This window comes from Arachis hypogaea, chromosome 20, assembly GCF_003086295.3.
Source record: "Arachis hypogaea cultivar Tifrunner chromosome 20, arahy.Tifrunner.gnm2.J5K5, whole genome shotgun sequence".
In the NCBI taxonomy this organism is placed as follows: domain Eukaryota; kingdom Viridiplantae; phylum Streptophyta; class Magnoliopsida; order Fabales; family Fabaceae; genus Arachis; species Arachis hypogaea.
Genome location: NC_092055.1, coordinates 46,083,263 through 46,101,801, shown reverse-complemented (window position 1 = coordinate 46,101,801; position 18,539 = coordinate 46,083,263). Strand labels below are relative to the sequence as shown.

The 18,539-nt window shown below is 37.0% G+C and overlaps 1 non-coding gene across 1 annotated transcript; it reads right to left on the bottom strand.

The window, feature by feature from the left end:
- Nucleotides 1–1,139: 1,139 nt before the first annotated feature.
- On the bottom strand, nucleotides 1,140–1,247 carry LOC112787592 (small nucleolar RNA R71). Its single transcript, XR_003194997.1, has one exon. It is a non-coding gene; the product is annotated as a small nucleolar RNA R71 (small nucleolar RNA).
- Nucleotides 1,248–18,539: the final 17,292 nt, after the last annotated feature.

The window sequence follows — 18,539 nt, the reverse complement described above, 5'->3', positions numbered from 1 at the left end:
AGTTCAATCTTTAAACTCTAGAATCATATCTTTTTAGTTTCTTGTTAGTCAAGTAATTAACTTTAATTTTCAAAATCAAATCTTTTTAAATTTCTTTTTTCAAATCTTTTTCAATCAATCTTATCTTTTTTAAATTTCAATTATACCTTTTTCAAAATCAATTTCAAAATCTTTTCTAACTTCTTATCTTTTTTCAAATTGATTTTTCAATTCTTTTTCAATCAATCTTATATTTTTGTTCCAATCATATCTTTTTCAAAACTACCTAACTAATTATCTCTCTAATTTTTGAAAATCCCTTCCCTTTTTTTTCAAATTTCTTTTTTTATTAACTAATTGTTTTAATTTTTAATTTAATTTGATTTCAATTTTAATTTTAGAAATTTAACTTTAAATTTTATTTTTAATTTAATTAATTTTCGAAATTCCCTCTCTCTCATCTCCTTCTAATTATTTATTTATTTATTTATTTACTAACACTTCCCTTCATCTCAAAATTCGAACCCTCTCTTCCTCTTAGTGTTCGAATTTCTATTCTTCTATTCTTATACTCACATAAAGGAATCTCTATACTGTGACATAGAGGATTCCATATTTTCTTTTCTGTTTTCTTCTTTTTCATATGAGCAGGAACATATTTTCTTTTCAGTTTTCTTCTTTTTCATATGAGCAGGAACAAGGATAAGAACATTCTTGTTGAAGCTGATCCTGAACCTGAAAGGACTCTGAAGAGGAAGCTAAGGGAAGCTAAAGCACAACTCTCTGGAGAAAATCTGACAGAAACTGTCGAAAAAGAAGACAACATGGCCGAAAATAACAACAATGCAAGGAAGATGCTTGGTGACTTTACTGCACCTAATTCCAATTTACATGGAAGGAGCATCTCAATTCCTGCCATTGGAGCAAACAACTTTGAGCTTAAACCTCAACTAGTTTCTCTAATGCAACAGAACTGCAAGTTTCATGGACTTCCATCTGAAGATCCTTTTCAGTTCTTAACTGAATTCTTGCAGATCTGTGATACTGTTAAGACCAATGGGATAAGCTGGTTGGACTCTCAACCTAAAGATAGCCTGAACTCTTGGGATAAGCTGGTCACGGCTTTCTTAGCCAAGTTCTTTCCTCCTCAAAAGCTTAGTAAGCTTAGAGTGGATGTTCAAACCTTCAGACAAAAAGAAGGTGAATCCCTCTATGAAGCTTGGGAGAGATATAAGAAACTGACCAAAAAGTGTCCTTCTGACATGCTTTCAGAATGGACCATTCTGGATATATTCTATGATGGTCTATCTGAACTATCAAAGATGTCATTGGACCATTCTGCAGGTGGATCCATTCACCTAAAGAAAACGCCTGCAGAATCTTAAGAACTCATTGACATGGTTGCTAATAACCAGTTCATGTACACTTCTGAGAGGAATCCTGTAAGTAATGGGGCACCTCAGAAGAAGGGAGTTCTTGAAATTGATACTCTGAATGCCATATTGGCTCAGAACAAAATATTGACTCAGCAAGTCAATATGATTTCTCAGAGTCTGAATGGAATGCAAGCTGCATCCAACAGTACTCAAGAGGCATCTTCTGAGGAAGAAGCTTATGATCCTGAAAACCCTGCAATAGCAGAGGTGAATTACATGGGTGAACCCTATGGAAACACCTATAATCCCTCATGGAGAAATCACCCAAATCTCTCATGGAAGAATCAACAAAAGCCTCAACAAGGCTTTAATAATGGTGGAAGAAACAGGTTTAGCAATAGCAAGCCTTTTCCATCATCCACTCAGCAAAAGATAGAGAGTTCTGAGCAGACCCCATCTAGCTTGGCAAACATAGTCTCTGATCTATCTATGGCCACTCTAAGTTTCATGAATGAAACAAGGTCCTCCATTAGAAATCTGAAAGAACAAGTGGGCCAGCTGAGTAAAAGGATCACTGAAACCCCTCCTAGTACTCTCCCAAGCAATACAGAAGAAAACCCAAAAGGAGAGTGCAAGGCCATTGAATTGATCATCATGGCCGAACCTGCAAGGGAGGGAGAGGACGTGAATCCAAGTGAGGAAGACCTCCTGGGACGTCCAGAGATCAATAAGGAGTTTCCCTTTGAGGAACCAAAGGAATCTGAGGCTCATCTAGAGACCATAGAGATTCCATTAAACCTCCTTATGCCATTCATGAGCTCTGATGAATATTCTTCTTCTGAAGAGAATGAGGATGTTACTGAAGAGCAAGTTTCCAAGTACCCTTGTGCAATCATGAAGCTGAATACCAAATTATTTGGTAATGAGACTTGGGAAGATGAACCTCCCTTGCTCATCAATGAACTGAGTGATCTGGATCAACTGAGATTGCCTCAGAAGAAACAGGATCCTGGAAAGTTCTTAATACCTTGTACCATAGGCACCATGACCTTTGAGAAGGCTCTATGTGACCTTGGATCAGGGATAAACCTCATGCCACTCTCAGTAATGGAGAAACTGGGAATCTTTGAGGTGCAAGCTGCTAGAATCTCATTAGAGATGGTAGACAACTCAAGAAAACAGGCTTACGGACTAGTAGAAGACGTGTTAGTAAAGGTTGAAGGCCTTTACATCCCTGCTGATTTCATAATCCTAGACACTGGGAAGGATGAGGATGAATCCATCATCCTTGGAAGACCCTTCCTAGCCACAGCAAGAGCTGTGATTGATGTGGACAGAGGAGAGTTGGTCCTTCAACTGAATGAGGACTACCTTGTGCTTAAAACTCAAGGATCACCTTCTGTAACCATGGAGAGGAAGCATGAAAAGCTTCTCTCACTGCAGAGTCAACCAAAGCCCCCACAGCCAAACTCTAAGTTTGGTGTTGGGAGGTCCCAACCTTGCTCTGATTATCTGTGAGGCTCCATGGGAGCTCACTGTCAAGCTATTGACATTAAAGAAGCGCTTGTTGGGAGGCAACCCAATGTTATTTAATCATTTTTATTTTATTTTCTCTTTGTTATTTCATGTTCTATTAGGTTGATGATCATATGGAGTCACAAATACTACAAAAAAAAAATCGAAAACAGAATGAAAAACAGCATTGAAAACAGCACACCTTGGAGGAAGGGCTTAAACGCCAGTAAGGAGCATCTGGCTGGCGTTTAACGCCAGAACAGAGCATGAAACTGGCGTTAAACACCAGAAACAAGCAGTAGTCTTGCGTTTAAATGCCAGGATTGCACCCAGAGGAAAGCTGGCATTAAACGCCAGAAACAAGCATCAGACTGGCATTTAACGCCAGAAACATGCACCATACTGGCGTTCAACGCCAGAAACATGCTACAGTCTAGCGTTTAAACGCCAGGATTGCATATATGGGGCGTTTTACACGTCTAAAAGGTGCAGGGATGAGAAATCCTCAAACACCTCAGGATCTGTTGACCCCACAGGATTCTCTCAGGATCTGTGGACCCCACAGGATCCCCACCTACTTCTTCTCTCCTCTTCACACCTTTCCATAACTCTCTTCCCTAAATACCCCTCACCAATCAACTCAATCACTCTTCCCCATCACCTCTTCACCAATCACATCCATCCTCTCTTCCCCAAAAACCCCACCTACCTTTAAATTCAAAATAATTTCCCTCCCAAACCCAACCCTAAATGGCCGAACCCTAAACCCCTCCCTACTCCTATATAAACCCCTCATTCCCTCTTCATTTTCATACAACAAAACCCTCTCTTCTTTTCCTTGGCCGAAACCATCTCTCTCTCCCTCTCCTCCATTTTTCTTCTTCTTCTACTTCTTTCTTTCTTCTTTTGCTCGGAGACGAGCAAACATTTTAAGTTTGGTGTGGTAAAAGTATAGCCTTTTATTTTTCCATAACCATTCATGGCACCTAAGGCCAGAGAAACCTCTAGAAAGAGGAAAGGGAAGGCAATTACTTCCACCTCTGAGTCATGGGAGATGGAGAGATTCATCTCTAAGGTCCATCAAGACCATTTCTATGAAATTGTGGCCAAGAAGAAAGTGATCCCTGAGGTTCCTTTCAAACTCAAAAAGAATGAGTATCCGGAGATCCGTCTTGAAATCCAAATAAGAGGTTGGAAAGTTCTCACCAACCCCATTCAATAAGTCGGGATCCTAATGGTTCAAGAGTTCTATGCAAACGCATGGATCACAAGGAACCATGATCAAAGTGTGAACCTAAATCCAAAGCATTGGCTTACCATGGTTCGGGGAAAATACTTAGATTTCAGTCCGAAAAATGTAAGGCTGGCGTTCAACTTGCCAATGATGGAAGAGAACGCACGCCCCTACACAAGAAGGGTCAACTTTGATCAAAGGTTGGACCAAGTCCTCATGGACATATGTGTGGAAGGAGCTCAATGGAAAATTGACTCAAAAGGGAAGCCGGTTTAACTAAGAAGGCTTGACTTCAAACCAATAGCTAGAGGATGGTTGGAGTTCATTCAACGCTCAATCATTCCTACTAGCAACCGGTCTGAAGTTACTGTAGACCGGGCCATCATGATCCATAGTATCATGATTGGGAAGGAAGTGGAAGTTCATGAGATTATACCTCAAGAACTCTACAAGGTGGCTGAAAAGTCCTCCACTTAGGCAAGGTTAGCCTTTCCTCACCTCATATGCCACCTCTACAATTCAGCTGGAATTGACATAGAGGGAGATATCCTTATTGAAGAGGATAAGCCCATCACTAAGAAAAGAATGGAGCAAACAAGAGATCATGGACATGAGGAAATTCCTCACATGAAATCCCTAAGATGCCTCAGGGGATGCACTTTCCTCCACAGAATTATTGGGAGCAAATCAACACTTCCCTAGGAGAATTAAGTTCCAACATGGGACAACTAAGGGTGGAGCACCAAGAGCACTCCATCATCCTCCATGAAATTAGAGAAGATCACAGAGCTATGAGGGAGGAGCAAGAAAGACAAGGGAGAGACATAGAGGAGCTCAAGAGCACCATTGGTTCTTCAAGAAAAGAAAGACGCCACCCTCACTAAGGTGGACTCATTCCTTAATCTCCTTGTTTATTTATTTTCCTGTTTTTCGATTTTTGAGCTTTATGTTTTATTTATGTTTGTGTCTTTACTATATGATCACTAGTGTCTAAGCGTCTATGCCTTAAAGTTATGAATATTAATCCATCATCTCTCTTAAATGAAAACTGTTCTAAAAACAAAAGAACAAGAAGTACATGGTTTTGAATTCATCCTTGAAACTAGTTTAATTATTTTGATGTGGTGGCAATACTTTTTGTTTTCTGAATGAATGCTTGAATAGTGCATACGTCTTTTGAAGTTGTTGTTTATGAATGTTAAATATGTTGGCTCTTGAAAGAATGATGAAAAGGAGAAATGTTATTTGATAATCTGAAAAATCATAAAAATGATTCTTGAAGCAAGAAAAAGCAGTGAATACAAAAGCTTGCAGAAATAAAAAAATAGCGAAAAAAAGAAAGAAAAAGAAAAAGCAAGCAGAAAAAGCCAAAAGCTCTTTAAACCAAAAGGCAAGAGCAAAAAGCCAATAGCCCTTAAAAACCAAAAGGTAAGGGTAAATAAAAAGGATCCAAGGCTTTGAGCATCAGTGGATAGGAGGGCCTAAAGGAATAAAATCTTGGCCTAAGCAGCTAAACCAAGCTGTCCCTAACCATGTGCTTGTGGCATGAACGTGTCAAGTGAAAACTTGAGACTGAGCGGTTAAAGTCAAGGTCCAAAGCAAAAATAGAGTGTGCTTAAGAACCCTGGACACCTCTAATTGGGGACTTTAGCAAAGCTGAGTCACAATCTGAAAAGGTTCACCCAGTTATGTGTCTGTGGCATTTATGTATCCGGTGGTAATACTGGAAAACAAAGTGCTTAGGGGCACGGCCAAGACTCATAAAGTAGCTATGTTCAAGAATCAACATACTGAACTAGGAGAATCAATAACACTATCTGAATTCTAAGTTCCTATAGATGCCAATCATTCTGAACCTCAATGGATAAAGTGAGATGCCAAAACTATTCAAGAGGCAAAAAGCTACAAGTTCCGCTCATCTGATTGGAGCTAAGTTTCATTGATATTTTGGAATTTATAGTATATTCTCTTCTTTTTATCCTATTTGATTTTCAGTTGCTTGGGGACAAGCAACAATTTAAGTTTGGTGTTGTGATGAGCGGATAATTTATACGCTTTTTGGCATTGTTTTTACATAGTTTTCAGTGTGATTTAGTAGTTTTTAGTATATTTTTATTAATTTTTAATTAAAATTCACATTTCTGGACTTTACTATGAGTTTTTGTGTTTTTCTGTGATTTCAGGTATTTTCTGGCTGAAATTGAGGGACTTGAGCAAAAATCAGATTCAGAGGTTGAAGAAGGACAGCAGATGCTGTTGGATTCTGACCTCCCTGCACTCAAAGTGGATTTTCTGGAGCTACAGAACACCAAATGGTGCACTCTCAATGGCGTTGGAAAGTAGACATCCAGGGATTTCCAGCAATATATAATAGTTCATACTTTGATTAAGGATAGATGACGTAAACTGGCGTTGAACGCCAGTTCCATGCTGCATTCTGGAGTTAAACGCCAGAAACAGGTTACAAAGTGGAGTTAAATGCCAGAAACAGGTTACAAACTGGCGTTCAACTCCAAGAAAGACCTCTACACGTGTAAAGCTCAATGCTCAGCCCAAGCACACACTTAGTGGGCCCAGGAAGTGGATTTCTGCATCATTTACTCATTTTTGTAAACTCTAGTAACTAGTTTAGTATAAATAGAACTTTTTACTATTGTATTAGAGATCTTGGATTAGTTTTATGCTATCTTAGACTTTTGTGAGGGTTGGCCATTCGGCCATGCCTGAACATTTATCACTTGTGTAATTTCAACGGTAGAGTTTCTACACACCATAGATTAAGGTGTGGAGCTCTGCTGTTCCTCAAAGATTAATGCAAAGTACTACTGTTTTTCTATTCAATTCAACTTATTCCGCTTCTAAGATATTCATTCGCACTTCAATATGATGGATGTGATGATCGTGACAGTCATCATCATTCTCACTTATGAACGCGTGCCTGACAACCACATCCGTTCTACCTTAGATTGAATGGATATCTCTTGGATATCTAATACAGGGGACCGAGTCCGAGATATTAGAGTCTTCGTGGTATAAGACAGAACCCATGGATGGTCATTCCTGAGATCCGGAAAGTATAAACCTTGTCTGTGGTATTCCGAGTAGGATCTGGGAAGGGATGGCTGTGACGAGCTTAAAACTCGCGAGTGCTGGGCGTAGTGACAGACGCAAAAGGATCAATGGATCCTATTCCAGTATGATCGAGAACCGACGATGAATAGCCGTGCCGTGACAAAGCATCTTGGACCATTTTCACTGAGAGGACGGGAAGTAGCCATTGACAACGGTGATGCCCAACATACAGCTTGCCATGAAAAGGAGTAGGAAGGATTGGATGAAGACAGCAGGAAAGCAGAGGTTCAGAGGGACGAAAGTATCTCTATACGCTTATCTGAAATTCTCACCAATGAATTACATAAGTACCACTATCCTATTTTATATTTTATTTATCTTTTACTTATCAATTCATAAAATCAGTTTAATCCGCCTGACTGAGATTTACAAGGTAACCATAGCTTGCTTCAAGCCAATAATTTCCGTGGGATCGATCTTTACTCACGTAAGGTTTATTACTTGGACGACCCAGTGCACTTGCTGGTTAGTTGTACGAAGTTGTGAAACAGAATTAAGAACATGAACGTGCGTATTGAGTTTTTAGCGCCGTTACCAAGGAAGGAATGATCACGATTTCGCACACCAACCATTGAATAGTATTTTTAGATTTTCTTAATCATCATTAAATTAATAGTTCATATATAATAGACTGTATCTATAAAAATTTGCTTTACTATAAAAGGAGAATGTTTGAAAATGAGAATGATTAAATTGTTTATATTTCATTCACAAATTATCAACATTTACTTACTTATAATTCAATATTTGGATTCATAAGCGTGTTACTTTGTAAAATGTATGTTATTGATGGTACTAATAAGTGATTCCACCATTAGAAATAATGAATCATGATCATTAATTTTCTGCATATAATATCTTTTATCATGAATGTGTTATAAGTAAAGTGGAATTATTGTTCTATTTTCTCTCATCAACTTGGCAGCATACTTTAATTTTCTTCTTCATTATATTTCCAAAGTGGTTTCTGAGTGAAATATATATGAGCATGATGTGCTTAGTGGCTAGCTGATAATTAAGGATAGGAACTATAAAGTTTGGTTCTATTTATATCAAGTAATTAGGGGAAAAATGGTACTTTTAAGACATGGATATTATTCTAAGAGTTTGCTAATTAACAAGTGTCTACTCTTCACACATTTTTATCGCACATTTTTGTTAATCTCAAGCTCCTTACTTGTTTTGATAATCAGGTTTGATAATCCTTGTCTTTTTCATGGCATTCTGCTTTTGCCCTAGCTACATTTGATTTTTCATGGAATATAGTATATATTAGCATCTTATATTATTGTGGGAAGGTAGATATTTAAATCTGAAAGGGGATTAAATGTTAATTATTTAAATTTAATTTTGATTTAGGACAGGATACTATAGCCTTGTTTTGTTTGGTTCATGTAGCCATGTAATGTTTAGTAGTTGTTGTAGTGGTGGTGGTTTTTATGGTGACACAAAACTACACTTTAATAAATATCAGTTAGGAACATGTGCTTCTTTTCTTGGCTGCATGTTCTGCTTAATATTATATTACCTTATCTGAACCTTTCCTTCTCATCGAACTAGTATAATTAAATCCACATTAATCATGACTTATTGTTCTTTATATAGTGTAAATTTTAATTTTGTCATTGTAGTATTTGTTGGGTGAAATTCAGTGACCAGATAAGGATATCATCTAAATTCTTATTATCTTTGATTTGACATAACATTTTACTAAGTTGTGAGTACTAACAGACAAGCAATATCTCAAATTTTTACCTTTTGTCCGCTAAAAAGAGTGTCACGGGCGCCATATCTTTTTTCATTAATTTCTATCTTGAATGAAACAAATAAAGGAGCTTCCGATTTTGCTTATTCTGCATACTCCTTGGTAAGTTATTAGCTCACATAATGAAATGCCTTTATTTATTCCTATTTTCATAGCGTGTTAGATCTCTATCAAAACATGTTAATTTGCTATAATATTCTCTGTTTTTTAGGTTTTGGTTTCACTAGCAAGTATTATATTATTCTATTAAAGTTCCATTCTGCTAGCTTGGAGAGAACTGTTGATTATCATATTAAATAAAAAAGCTTGATTGTCATAATTTAATTTCTATAGAGACTGATATAGTATTTTTTGATCTGGTTCTAGTTGCATTTACAGCTAACACTTTCTAGATTAGTGTGAGATATCAGCTAATCTTGGAGTAGCTATTTCCAAGCTTAGAAATTATAGATGTATTCTTTGAAGGATATCTGATCATTTCATGGACTTCAATTTTGTTTACTTAACAAAACTTAAGCTCATGTCAATATAACCATTAATTAGAATCTCTATTTGTTTAAAAATCTATGGTTTTTTTTCTTTCATTTTTTCCCCTCAAATGCATTTGCACTACTTGCAGCATAACTCTTTCTACCCCTAATGAGGTGTATCCCGTTTAGCTGGTTTCGAGAGGTACTTCCTTCTTATTTCAATTTCATTTTTATCAATCATTTTCATGAATTTGAACTTCAATTAGACGTGTTCTTTTCTTCTTAGCAGTCACGCAATTCTTATCTATCTTGCTTTTGCCTTTCCTGGTATTGCTGATCATTGGTTGGTATTATCCCCTTTTCACTTATTTAATCACAATAATTTTCTTATGACTCAACAGATATGTGAATGACCACAGTGTTAGGTACTTAGTTGTCACATTTGCGTCACTTATTTAATTGCATAGGTGGGAGGTCAAGCTGGAAGATTTAGCAATGGCCTTAGGCCTTGTTGGAAATATTTGCATGATGTTTCTGTTCTTTCTAGTATTAAGAGTGTCTTCACTTTTGCAGTTCATTGGCCTAACTTTAGAGGGAAGTATCAAGTACCACATCTAGCTAGGACCACTGCAATGGTCCTCTTCACAGCCCATGGACTTTGCTACATTATCTTTTGGGACAACACTAATCAAATCTAAGAGGTAAATTCAATAAGCAACTTGTTCAATGCAAAGTCCTTTTTCAATCATAAACTATATAGGCTAAAATTGCAAGAGCTTTCATTGTAGATGCTCATGTGGAATAAAGTTGGCGTCTCAAATGTGGCTGGAGAAGTAGCTTTGCTAGCAGGATTAGCCATGTGGGCCACTAACTTACCTTTGATAAGGCAAAAACTTTATGAACTTTTTTTCTACACTCATCAACTATACATAGTTTTTGTAGTCTTTTATGTACTACATGTAGAATTTTCTTCTTTTTGTGTGTTTCTTACAAGCTTTTACTTATTCTTGATCGATCGCTACCTCAGGTTCCTACAGTCCCAGCAAAAAATTTAGCTGGTTTCTGCTCGCATCTTATCTTGTGAAACTATTGAACTGAATTTCTCCAAGAATCCAGGTGAATGACAAGTTCTATATCTGAATTTGTCTCCATTTCAAGCAACATAGTATTTATTTCAATTTTCTCTCATGTTGCTACAATAAGATTCAACTTTTCATATATATTGCTCTCACGGGGACACAGAAATTGTTGAGTTCTGATAAGTGCATATAGGTAGCTAATTTTAAATCTGCACCGTGATGTCATATAAATCATATAAAAATAAAAGCTCAACCATTCATTACTCTTTTTCTTTGTTATTCTTCTTGTAATCTTTTGCATACTAGCTTTACAGGAGTTTACTGAGAGGAAGGACAATGGGAAGATGGCTGAAGGATCAAAAGGAGAGGAAAAAGCAGGAAATTAGGACTCATAATGCTCAGTTGCATGCTGCAGTATCCGTGGCAGGCATAGCTGCTGCCATTGCAGTCATTGCAGCTTCAATAGAGTGTACATTATAGAATCAATAGTGTACATAGCAGCCATAAGAAAGTGTACATAGCTGCCATAAAGTTCTACACTTACCATATGAGTGGGCTCTAGCTTAGCTTGCATTGTTCAAGAAATTTTAGAAAATTCTAAGGTTACTACTCAACTAATGTTTGTGAGACATGGATGTAATTTTCACTCCATATGGATGTATAACTGTATATTATTGAATAAGTAGAGTTATATGCAAAGAAATATTATATAGATAATCTATTTTTCATATATCTCAAAGAAGAAAAAAATAATATATAATTTATGAGTTGAGTTGAGTTTTTTTATATTTATTTTGTATGAAAACAAGTTTATTTTGCAATTAGAAAAATAAAAAAAAATTATATTTGATCATACTGACAGATTTATAGACGGATTTTCTGTCTGTAATCAGAACATGGGATGATTTTCCAAAGTTCAAATTACAGACAGAAAATCTGTCTGTAATTACAGACGGAAAATCTGTCAAAAAATCTGTCTGTAATTACAGACAGAAAATCTGTCAGAAAATCACAGATGAAAAATCCGTCTGAAAATCCGTTTGTAATTACAGACGAAAAATCCATCGGAAAGTTTGTTGCCTTTGGAAAATAGATAGAAAATTTATAGAGGAAAAATCCGTCGGTAACTGGTAAAAATCCGTCTGTAATTTTCTGACGGAAAAAAATCCGTCGGTAAATAATTTCCGACGGGACTTTTACAGAGGGACAAAATCCGTCGGTAATTTTTTCGGTAACCAAAAATCCGTCTGTAATAAAGACCAAATCCGTCTGTAAATCTGTCTGTATTCATCCATTTTCTAGTTCTGATACTGGCACCTGTGCGTTCGCACACTTTCTGATTTTTCCACTTGTGCGTACGCACAAAGAGTTGTGCATACGAATGACTGCACGCTTCCACCCGTGCATACGCACACATAGTTGTGCGCATGCACACTTGCTGAAAAGCTCCAAACTCCATTTCTTCATGGTTTTTCCACTTTTGCATGCTTTTTTTCTCCATTTCTTCAATCCATATTAGCCTTGTAAACCTGAAATCACTCAACAAACACATCAAGGCATCAAATGGAATTAAAGTGAATAAAATTTAGCAAATAAGGGCCTAAAAAGCATGTTTTCACTTTTGAGCACAATTTATGGAGAATTTACAAAACTATGCTATTTCATTGAATAAGTGTATGGAAAGTTGATAAAATCCACCCAATTTGAGCAAAGAAATACCATGAAATGTGGATTTATCACATCCCCACACTTAAACAATAGCATGTCCTCATGCTAAACTGAAGAAAGAAACAAGGGGTATTACATTTATTCAATGCAAGGAAATTACCTATATGCAATCTATCTAAATGAATGCAACTACTTAGTCAAAATGAATCAATTTCCAAGAATACATATATAACATAAGGGCTAAGGTAATAACAATCAAATCAAATCCACAATTGAATTGAGTTCTAGAAAAGAATTTATAAACTTGCAAGATAAGAAATAAGCATAGGTGAAAACATGTAATTGAGCAATCGAACCCTTACTGGATGTATATTCACTCTATGCGCTCAAATGTTTAGGGTTGATTCACTCAATTCTCTTCTAATCAAGCTTTCTAAGATTTGTTTTTCATCTAACAATCAACAATTATTCAATGTATGCCTACAAATATCATGAGGACTTTTCATAGGTTGTAATGGGGCTAGGGTTAAGGTAATGATGCATATGGTCAAGTGAAGTTGAAATTTGAATCTTTGATTGACTAAAGCTCTCACCTAACACACATAACAACCTATACAATTCAAATGCAAACCTAACTAACCATTACTCACTCTTTCACATACTCATGCATTCTCTTTCAATTCACATCTCATATGTATTGTTCTTATTACTCTACTTAGGGGCATTTTGTCCCTTTTTTATTGCTTTCTTTTTCTATTTTTTTCTTTTTTCTATATATATATATATATATATATATATATATATATATATTTATTTTCATTTTATTTTTTTGAAACTAAAATATATACAAGAGTGTCAATGCATATGGTTTAAACATTTAATGCATGAGTATGTACCCAATTTCCAAGACCTTTAACAAAAGTACAAACATCCACTTTTACCTCAACCAAAGTTCCCAAACTTTCCCACACTTAGATGATACATACCTTTACTAGCCTAAGCTAATCAAAGATTCAAATAAGGGGCATTTATTGTTTTTCACTTAGGGTTAATGATGTGCTAAAATTAAGAACAAAAGGGGATTAACATAGGCTCAAAGTTAGCAAACAATGGCGGATAAAAGGTAGGCTATTTAGGTAAGTGAGCTAATTGAAATAAAGACCTCAATCATATAAATGCATTTATACATTAAACAATGGACATAAAGAATCAAACAAATCAAAGATTGCAATCATAAAAAGAGAATAACACACACAAGAATGAGAATAGTGGTTAATATGATGTAACCACACAATTAGGATCAAAACTCACATGTTTATGTGTTCTTAGCCCAAAAACATGTTCCACAATATATTTCAAGCAAGTTTCAATAAAACAACCACCAACTCAAATCAATTAGGATATCAATGCCCTATAGATAAATTTCTTGGAAAGATTTCATCATTTTAACTAAGCTTATTATATATATAACGAAATGCAATAAACTAAGAAAAAAATGCAATTAAAGTTCTAAAGTATATACAAACTAAGAAAAAATAAAATGTGCAAGTGTTTGGAATTAGAATTTGTCACCCAAGATTGCCGATCAGTGACGACCTCTGATAAACTACTATTTTATGGTTTATCTTGTGCTCAATTGAGTGGATTTCATCAACTCTTTACCCACTTATTCATAATATTTGCATGGTTTTATATTTCCTTCCTGATTTTGTGCTATGATTGAAAACATGCTTCTTTGATCTTATATTTACTTATTATTAATCCTCTTCTATTACCATTAGATGCCTTGATGTGTGTGTTAAGTGTTTTCAGAGATTACAGGGCAGGAATGGTTCAGAGGATGGAAAGGAAGCATGCAAAAGTGGAAGGAATACAATAAGTTGGAGAAATTGCTAAGCTGTCCAGCCTGACCTCTTCGCACTCAAATGGCTATAACTTTAGCTACAGAGGTCCAAATGACGCGGTTCTAGTTGCATTGGAAAGATAACGTCCGGGGCTTCAATTTGATATATAATATGCCATAATTGCTCTGACGCTAGGTGACGCGAACGCATGATCCACACGGACGCGTCGCATCTACGAACTTCAATCTGCGCGGCCGCGTGGACGACGCCTCTGCGTCACTTGCCCACGACCTAAACATACCAGAATACACAGGGGGCGATTTTTGGGCTGTTTTTGACCCAGTTTTTGGCCCGGAAAACACATATTAGAGGCTATAAAGTGGGGGAATGCATCCATTCAGGGGGATTTTGCCAATTTAGTTACTTTTCCATGATTTAGATCTAGTTTTGAGAGAGGTTCTCTCCTCTCTCTCTCTCTTAGGATTTAGGACTTCTCTTAGTTTTAGGAGTGGCTCTCAATTCCAGGTTCTTTATTTTTATTTATTCTTCCAATTTAGTTTATGAACTCTTCATGTTAGATTATAATTTCCCTTATTAATGTTATTTGAGGTATTTCAATTCATGATTGCTTTCTTTAATTTATGTTATTGTTGCTTTACATCTGAAGGCATTTTTATTCCAGCAAATTTACTTTTTCCTCTTTTGGTCTTGGTTAAGAAAGCAGTAACTCAGGAGTTATCTTATCTCAACATAATTGATAACTGTTATCTTTGCTAATTGAACTGAGCTTCAATAATCCTACCTTTTTCTTAGGAAGTAAATAGGATTCGAAGATCAAACTAATTAGTCCCTTGACTTTCCTTTACTTTAGTAAAGGTTGACTAAGTGGAATTAAGATTCAACTTTCATTGTTGTTGATAAGAATAACTAAGCCTGGACTTCCAATTTCTCATACCTTGCCAAAAGTTTGCTTTACAGTGTTTGTTTATTTTAATTGTGTAAGACCCAGAACTTTTGAAAAGTCTTATTATGATCAAGTCTCAAATCATATGGTTATTTATAGCCTTAATTTCAGAGATTATTTTATTAAGGATAATTAAGGCAAGTTTTGATTTATTGAACTTGAGATAAGTTATGATTTTTATCCAATTTTATAATTATTGGATTATTTTCTATATTTCTGGTATAAGGTTGATAGTTATGAAATAATAAAGATTTTATATGATTTGGACTAGATAAGTAATATTTTAAATATTAATACTGCTACTTTGGAAAAATAAAGGGGTTTAATTATATTATTTCTAATTATTTTGATTTGGGCATTTTATGGAAAATAATTTGTGAAATTGATGAGAAAATAGTATTTTCTATATATAATTAGTGTTGGATTTAATTTGGGTTTCAATTACTATATTATTCCCAATTTCATTTGAAATTACCATTTTACCCCTAACCCTAATTTTCAAAATAATGAAACCCTAATTCCCCAAACCTAGCCGCCACAGCCCATTCCCCCAAATGAGGCAGTAGCCTCATCCTCCCTCAGCCTAGCAACACACACTCGAGCTGCAGCAGAAGCCTCCAACCTGTTTCTCCCCCCAAAACGCAAACACACACCCACAGAGGAGAGTGCGCCGGCCAGGAGGGTTGCTGTCGCCGCCAGCTGGTCACCATCGATACCATCACTGGTGTCATTGCCAGCCGTGCCACCAGAGGAAGCGATCGGGCAGAAAGGGGGAAACAAGGGAAGGGACCACGGAGAAGGGAAGAGAGAGAAAGGGCTCGCGTCGGAGAGAGAGAGAGGGAACTCGTACCTCACCGCCGGCGCCCAAGGAGCCACGAGATCTCGCCGTCGTTGCCGACCGTTATTGCACCGCGTAAGAACAGAACTGCGAACGGAAGGAAGTGCGAGCCACCACCACAGACGAAGAAGAAAGGGGCGCGCGCGGAAGAGGTGAAGCTTTCGCTGTCACCGTCGCGGGTGGGATCGTCGTCGTGCTTGGTTCCCGTTGCGGCTGGACTTCGACCGCCGCCGTTCCTGTTGCCGCCAAGCATAGGTTAGCACCGCCAAAGCTCCTGCCACCATGGGGACCGTGAAAGGAGGAAGGAGAAGCTGTTTCCGTTATAGCCATTCCCGGAGGAGAAGTCAACTGCGCCGCCGTGCCTAGCTACCGGAAATGCCACTGCCGTTGCCAGACGGCTTTGTCGGTAAGGATTTTTAAGCTGGTTCTCCTTTCTGTTGAGCTTCTGGGAACTTCATTGTCGCTACATGTTTTTCAGGTCCCTGCTGCCGCTTGAGGTGGCTGCCGGGCTGCCGCTGAACCGGTTCGGAGACCGTCGCTATTCGGTTCAGCCATTCTCCCTCGGTCTTGGTAAGCGTTTTGGTTCGAGGAGCCTTTTGTCGCTGTTCTGAGAATTTCGGCTGAGGCGTTGTAGCATTATTTGTCACAGGGTTGTATATCGATGCTTGCGTGTCGTGCTCGGAGTTCGCGGCTGCTTCGTTTCGCTAGCTCAGTAAGTAATTTATGTTTCGAAAAGCCTCGCGTTAGTATTCGGTTGTGTTTGGTTAATGAATATGAGTTTTGGTAACGTGGGGTCATTCCTGATTGTTATATGCTGTGATTAGTGTTGCTATGGTTACCGCGGGAGTAGCTTGGAGCCGAGGTTGCGGTTGTTGGTGATCTCGGTTTAAGAGAGGAGGTTCCTGTGACGCGTTTGGGTTATGGAATTGCGTTCTAAGGTAGGGGCACTTTCCAAAAACTATATTCTTATATATTGGAATTATTACATATGGATACTGTTGTGAGATATTGTGTATTTGGTGATTGTATCTGCCATATGTGTTATTTGATTGACTCGAGTGATTATGGATGTTGGTTTGGTTGAATTGTTGTGCGGCTTTGTGAAATGTAATGTTTTGAAGTTGATTATTTTAAAAGATTTGAAATCTGAGTTTAATCCGTTGAAGATTGGTTTGAATTGAGTCAATTATTTTGATGATGTGAAAAATAGAATACACTCTTGAATCCAGCCTGGCTTGCTTTAAATGATCTGGTTTTTGATAAATGATTGTTACTGAACCGTTTCTTTAAAGCTTTGGAAATAAGTTTATTCGGCTGATAACGATTTGATTTTTGAAACGGTTTCCTTGAAATATAGAATTGAGATGACTGTTGGATTTGGCTTGCCTTGAACTGATTTTAGAATTTGGGCTGTTGGAAAAGGATTGTGGAATGGTTTTGTTGGGACCCGAACCGGGTGGCAAAAGTCCAAGTTTTAGGAGAGATGCTGCCGAAATTTCTATAACATCCGAGTCTTTATTGAAATGTTGTTTGGAAAAATGATGAGTTAAAGACTTCTACTATTTTATTTGAATTATCAAGAAAAGGATGATTCATGTTTTTAAAATGAATTATTAAAGAAGAAATTGTGATTTAGTCTTGCTTCTTAAGAAAGGTTGTATCTCTTTCAGGAGAAAGTTATTTAGATGAAACTTATGTTTTAAAGCTGTTTTAAATGTGACAAGGGCAATGCCTTTGAATTTGACTTGAGGGTTTCAATTAGAGGAGTTTCAATGATTTTGAAAGGACCTGAATGTCTATTGATAAGTTTCATTTTGAAATGTTTTGAGAAAGGTTTTAAGTACTCTTTGAATTCTGAATTCTTACAAGACTAAAACAATTTTGAACAGTTGAAACGTTCTAGAATTTATCATGGGGGTTGAAGTTGGTTTTTGCCTAAGTAAAGGAAACGGCTTTGAAAGAAGTAAATGATTACATGACTCGGTTTGGCTTAGATCCTATTTTCCTACTCAAATCGGAAAGCCAATGTTTTAATGATTTTAAATGAATTTGGTGAAGTGAGTTATGTTATTCTCCCCTAAAGATTTGGGACTCTGCCGAGAAACTTTGTTATAAAATCCCATTATTGGATGGATGATTTTGAATGTTTCAAAATGAATCTTTAACTTTCCATGGTTATGGAGGTTTTGAAAAGAGGATGCCGAGAGTGGCATGGTTTTAAAAGGGGAATTTACCTTGAGTAAAAGTGGCTTATGAGCCTGAGATGATTTGAGAAATGAGATCTTTAAAGCCAAGGTTGAAAAGAGTTGAAACTTGATTTCAAAGTGAAATGAATTGAGAAAATGATTTATGGCTTAAATGCCGATTTCATGAATTTGATGATTTTGAATGTGGAAGTGCTGTGTATGATTATACATATCGATTGGTTCTGGATTGAACCGTGAGCCGGAATGGCTGTGTATGATATGAATATTGGCTGGTTCTAGACTGAACCGTGAGCCGGATGGCTGAGATGGATGTTGATCCATGGATGAGATTGAATGCATGTTTATGCTGAATCATTGATAAATGTGAATGTTGCACTTTCACCATCGGAGATGAGGGTTTCCCTGGGAGGAAGCAGTGGCTAGCCACCACGTGCTCCAGGTTGAGACTCGAAGCTCTTGTGACCCTAT